The sequence below is a fragment of the Vigna unguiculata genome, chromosome 10 (genome assembly GCF_037176805.1).
Source record: "Vigna unguiculata cultivar grain cowpea cultivar isolate G323 ecotype 2 chromosome 10, ASM3717680v1, whole genome shotgun sequence".
Lineage (NCBI taxonomy): Eukaryota > Viridiplantae > Streptophyta > Magnoliopsida > Fabales > Fabaceae > Vigna > Vigna unguiculata.
The window spans coordinates 33524512-33530726 of NC_140801.1; positions in this window are offsets into that span (position 1 = coordinate 33524512).

Below are 6215 nucleotides of genomic sequence, written 5' to 3' on the forward strand. Positions count from 1 at the left end.
TTGTTTATCCTTAGGTGACTATGAGAGAGGATTAATCTGAATAACAATAACAAATCGAGGAGGACAGTCATGTAATTCATAACACTTGTCAATCTTGTGGCCTAGCTTGCCAAAATGGTCACACATGTTACATCCTTTTTTCCTTTGTCATGCGAGAGTGACTATGATCATCACATTGAGATGTCAATGAGAGGAATCATCAATAAAAATAGGTGTATCATTGACGGATTTACTTGGTAAATCGAAGGAGTGGAACAAGTACAGATCAAATTGGGTACAACAGGTGAACCCAAAATCTGATCATAGACATGGGAATATTTATGCAATATCATGAAGAAATTTGATCGTTGCTCAATTTCTCTAGCAGAGGAGAGGCAAGAGGAAATAACTCATTAAATTCATGAAAAAGAGCATGAATTTTACCACATATAATAAGCCATAAAGTTCTGATGCCAAGGAGTAACAACTTTGAAAATATCATGGCAAACACCATAAAGATGTTGAGTATTAGTATATAATAATTTGGCATTTTCCCAGATTTTAGAAGAACAAAAATTTGTTTTAAAGAAGAATGAAGGGTACCCTTTAGCACAATCTATAATTGAGCACCATTTTTCTGCCAACAGGTAACCTCAGTAGAAGGAATAATGGTCACATTTGAAGTAAGATTATTAACATACCATTGATTCTTAAGCCAAAGTTTAACGTATGATTCCCAAGTCGCATAATTTATGTCATCTAACTTATCAATAGATAATTGCACATTGACATAGTTAGTATATATAGATGGGTCAGAAGTACTATTGGAAGAAGAGACAACAACAGAAGAAGTCAAGGACGAGCAAGAGAGAGAAAAACCCTAAAAATAGAAAAGGCCAAATCAATTCAATAAGGCCAAATTCAGAGAGGGGAGGTTGTGGTGAGTCCAACAAAGGCGATTGGTGCCAGAGACAATGATACATGCGTCCTTGAAAAGAAGCGGTGACTCTGAGCTTCGATCGGCATGTGGGAGCGTTTTTGAACTCCAATGGCGACAATCTTGACGACATTGTGGTCGCCTGGCCGAGACAAACAGAAACGTGTGGTATTGGTCAAAATTGATGCTCTATAAATGGTGACAATGATGACAACTTTAACGGCGGTGGCAATTGTAGTAGGTAGGGGCGACAAAACTTTTCAAAAGGACCTTATGCTCTAGATACCATGTTAAATATAATGAAAAACTTTGTATGGGACTAATCTCCTCTTTGTAAAAAATACACATAGGGTATTTTATTTATAATAAAGGGAAGATAAAAGATGAATATAAGATATCTAAGATGTCTAATAATCTAAGATATCTAATAAGTTTGAATTGTTTCTTGTTTTCTTCCTCATTCCAAGTGAATATATCTTAAATTTGTAGAAGTAGTGGTTCGGTATTGGTGCTAGAAAATTATTGTCAGATAGTTTAAAAGAGAAAAAGGAGGATTTAAAAAAGTTTGATAAAATGAATAAAATAAAAGGCAAGAAAAATTGATCAAAATTGGTGCATCATGACCACTACTACTACTTTAGTTGGTGTGTTTAATTTTTTTTTTAATTTTAGCATGTCATTCCTTGCAATTTCAGCCTTCATATGTCTTGGCTTTGAGCTTATTGAGTGACCTAGTGCACCATTAGCATTCGGCCATTGTGAGACAAGAAGCATTGTTTCACATTCTAGTTCATTTTAGTTTTCGAAATCTACTCTAGTGCCATTCTCTAGGTGTTCTTTAATTGAGTGCTAGTGCCATTTTCTCTTTGAGTTTAGCTTCCATTCATTTTAAGCCTTATATTGCTTTCCTTCCTTATGCTTCTTTTGGTTTTGTGAACATCTTGGTGTAAGACTCTATTTGTATATGAACCAATATCTTAAGGTAGCACATTAAGTAGGGATGGAAAATATACTCGTGCTCACAGGTATCTATGGATAAAATCTGCAATGGATAGTTGGTAGCCACGGGAATTTATTACTTATGGATGACGGGTATTTAAATACCCATTTATAAACGGGTTAGGTGTGAGTATAATATTATCCATACCCATGGGTATCAGTTACTCGCAAAAAAATAAAAATAAAATTTAATTTATGTTTTATTAAGTTAAATTTAATTAAAACTAAAATTTAATTTATATTTTATTAAGTTAAATTTAATTAAAATTAAAATTTAATTAAAATTTTATTTTATAATTTTTTGTAATTTTATTTAAATTTTATTTTAAAAGTTTATAACTTTTTTTAAAAAAACTCACAATTATTTTCTAAATGGGTACCCGACAGTTAAACGACTGGGTAATAAGTTGATTTTATGTTACGGGTTGGGTTTTGGGTAGGCATTATTCGTGCCCAACCTGAGCCATCACCATCCCTAATATTAGCGGGTGGAAATGAAAGTGGAACTCAATGCTTCAAGGGAAGTTCACAAAGGAAGAACAAACAAACACTTATAGAGCAAAAGATTGAGTGGAGCGTATACACTTTGAGTTGTAACTTTACTTGCTTTCAAACTTGTTAATTTGGCATAATTAGGTGTCTTGGGGGAGCCCTAGGTGTTCTCTAATCTCCTAATTATAAACTTAATCAAGTAATACAAACATTTGTAGACGGTGAGTGTGTCTTGTACTAACAAGCCTCACCATTAGGACTGCTTCGCTTATGATCTTTAATTTCTTGCATTATTTGTTTGTTATTGTTTTATAGCTTAGTGTGTGTCTTAATCTTTCACTTAATCCCATATAGGGAATTTTTGTGCAATAATATTGAGTTCCTTTAGTTAGGAAAGACTTGATACTTAAGCAATCATAGTGGTTCACCTCTCTTCCAGGAAGAGAAATCAAAAAGCTTGTTATGTACTTCCTTTTTCAAATTTCTTAGAAAGACCTAAGTCTAAAACCTAAAAATAAAAGGAAGCTTAATCATGTCTAGACTCTAAATAGTGCAAATGAGTTTAAGCAATTTATTCATAGCTTATAACATGCTTCTCAGTAGCTCAAATCACTTTAACTATGGAGACACCGAGAGACAATACAAAAGGTAAAAGATTAAATTGAAATAGATGCCCAACTTGCCATCTTAGAGTAAGAAATTAAAATTTTAAGATTAAAGGATGAGAGAATTCAAAAGAAAGTAAAAAGTAGGAGTATTTCTAGTAAGGACTCTAGGAGTAATGAGATCATAATTGAGGAAGAGTAAGGGTTAAGAATGAGAGATTATTACCAAAAACCTTCTCACATTAGAAGACAAATAAGAGAACCAACCCTTAGGGAGTCTAGAGTTGACCTACCATATTTTCAAGGAAGGGATAACATGTAACATCCCTAAAGAATATTACTTAATTAAATAAATAAATATGGAAAATGAAATTAAAACGTCTCAATATTAAAACATCTGTGCATCCCCAGCATCACCTGTATCATCATCTGCTCCTGTGTAACGAATCACACGATCATCATCAATCACAAACAGAAAGGATGAGCTGATAAAATTAGAAATAATTTATAAATTAACAGAATATGTAAATAAGACACCCATCTTATTCATTCTACTTAGTTCTTGGACAAGACTTTATCCCCAAGGCTTTTCAACCTTCACATCACACATATAGTTAGCCTCAGATTCACGATTTATGATGCTCACACGAACCTGCCCGCTTGTGGTCCTGCCTCTACGAATCTCCCCACTCGTAGTCCTACTCTACGAACCTCCCCGCTCGTAGTCCTGCTCTACGGACCTACCCACCCGTAGTCCAACACATGTGATCCACCAGCTACGTACCTCCCCGAATGTAACATCTCTCAAGTGTGAGCATGGAATATACGAACCTACCTCGCTCGTATCCCCACATGAGAGTAACTGGATATGAACCTCCCCGCTCATATCATCACATGTTCACCACCATCCATGAACCTACCCGCTCATGGCACAGCATCTCCCGATCCAAGTATCGCATCATTGCGTTAAAACAACACACAAAGAGGCCATTGACAACAACATTATCGCCTGGTGCAGCCTAAGCGCCGCTAGGCAAAATTTGTCAAGACCGCCTGGCGGTACATGCCCCGTCGCCCGACGCCATGCTCCAGACAGACCCACTGTTTTAGGGTCTATCACCTGGTGGAGCACACCCTTTCGTTAGGCACCACGCGGTGTAGAGACTTTACACTTCAATTCATCCTCAGTTCACCTTTACTACCACTACATAGTTTACACTACATTACACCCCAAGTTTTTCTAATATTAACATCTCTCCAGGCTCAAATTCATTCGCAACTCAATCACAGTTAGTTTCTCCCCCAAGAATGATTAATCAGTTTTTACAAAATGACCCTGTTATGTCGCTATTGCCTGGCGGCCAATGAGATGCTGCCAGGTGACATACCAGATCATGGGTAAGGACCCAAGTTTTCTATACCCATGTAAATCCTTTCCATCTTCTCATGGTTCTGTTGTCTCGAGCAATACAACCTAATTTCTTAATGCAATATTTCTCAATCCCTTCCAATCACAACTCGTAGGATCACTAATTCTACTCATTAGAGGGATTACAAATTTTCAACATGAACCCTTCATGTCCCCCTCTCCATTGTTAATCACAGTCACACCATACTAACAATATCATAGGATAAATCAATCAAACAATTGAAACAAAGACGAACTGGGATATCAATATATCACAAAATTCACCAAAACACCAAAAACAACATCAGAACTCATGCTCCGCGTGGCGGATTTCAACACACCGCCGAGCAACTCGTGACAGAACCCAGAATTTGGGTAAAAACTTATGTGCCGCCTGGTGGCACCTTCATGCCCGCCTGGCGGTTTCTAGGCAAAAACCTAGAATTTGTGAAAACAACGTAATTCAGCAAGGGTTTCATGCAATTCAGTTCATACAATTCTCAGTACATTATTCACGAATTAAAACAATTAAAAACAACTTCCCTTACCTGGAATCCTTGCTCCAAAATCGAATTTTGGTGTGTCTCTAACCCAAAAGCTCTCCTAGCCTCTTTTTGCACTCCAACAATCTCTAACCCAAAAATAGCTAGGGTTTTCTGCCTTTTTATCTCCATGCCAAACACAAAGTTAGGCAAAAATAAAGTTTAGTTTTGTTCTTAACAAGGTTTGAACCCACAACCACTCAATCACAAGGCAAGTGCTCAACTAATTCAACTAATCTGTTTCATGATAATTCATATAATTTTAGGATTACATTATCACGACTCACATTCAAACATATCATAAAAATAACATACAATTGGCATACATAGGACTCGAACCCAAGTCCTCTCACACAATCAAGTATCCTCAACCATTTGAGCTAGTACTTTTTCCACATCATGGCACACCGCATTAAATACCTTAAAGGCTCCTTTTACCCGCATTTATTAAATAATTATTTAATTAATTATTTAAATTTCTCGGGTCTTACATAACATAGAGTTGAATATATTCACATAATCCATGAATTAGCACAAGGAGAGAATCAACTAAGTTAGAAGAGAGAACCAAATCAAACACGAAGGTGAAAAAAGTGAGGGGCTTGTGCAAAGTACTGCCAATTGGTTTTAGTTTAAGTTCTTTTATTGCTATTAAGGATAAAGACAAATGAAAGTGTTGGAAGCATTTTTAACCAAAGGGAGACTTGAAGCAAAAACTAAACTTTTCTTAAGTCTCTTATGAAAATTCAAGGTTAGGTTCCTCTTCATAAGAAGGTTCCTTAGTGAGGATCCTAAGAGACGAAAAATAGCACAATTTAAGAAAACCTTAAAAGAACAAGAGAACTAGAAAAAAATATGCATATTAATTCTTATTCACAACAAAGGTGGGTAAAAAGCGGAAACAACGGATCTTATTGATAGAAGCATAAGCCCCTTGCTTTTTATATCCTAAGGAATGCAAGACTTAAAAACAAGGAAAAAAATGGGTTGAGGCATGGATAAACAAAAGGACTTCACCTAACACTCCCTAGCCAAACAAGGCCCTTGTTATTTTACACTAAAAATAGAGTAATCAAATTTATGTAGGGCATGAACTTTATTTTATCCTCTCTCCTAGTGTTTGGTTGAAAATAATTAGTTTTACCATCTGATTCGTCACTGACTTTTCAACCCCAAGTGAAGGCCTAAAAGATACCACATATGTCTCTAAAACTATAAAGGAAACAACCTATACATGTATATACAAAATATAA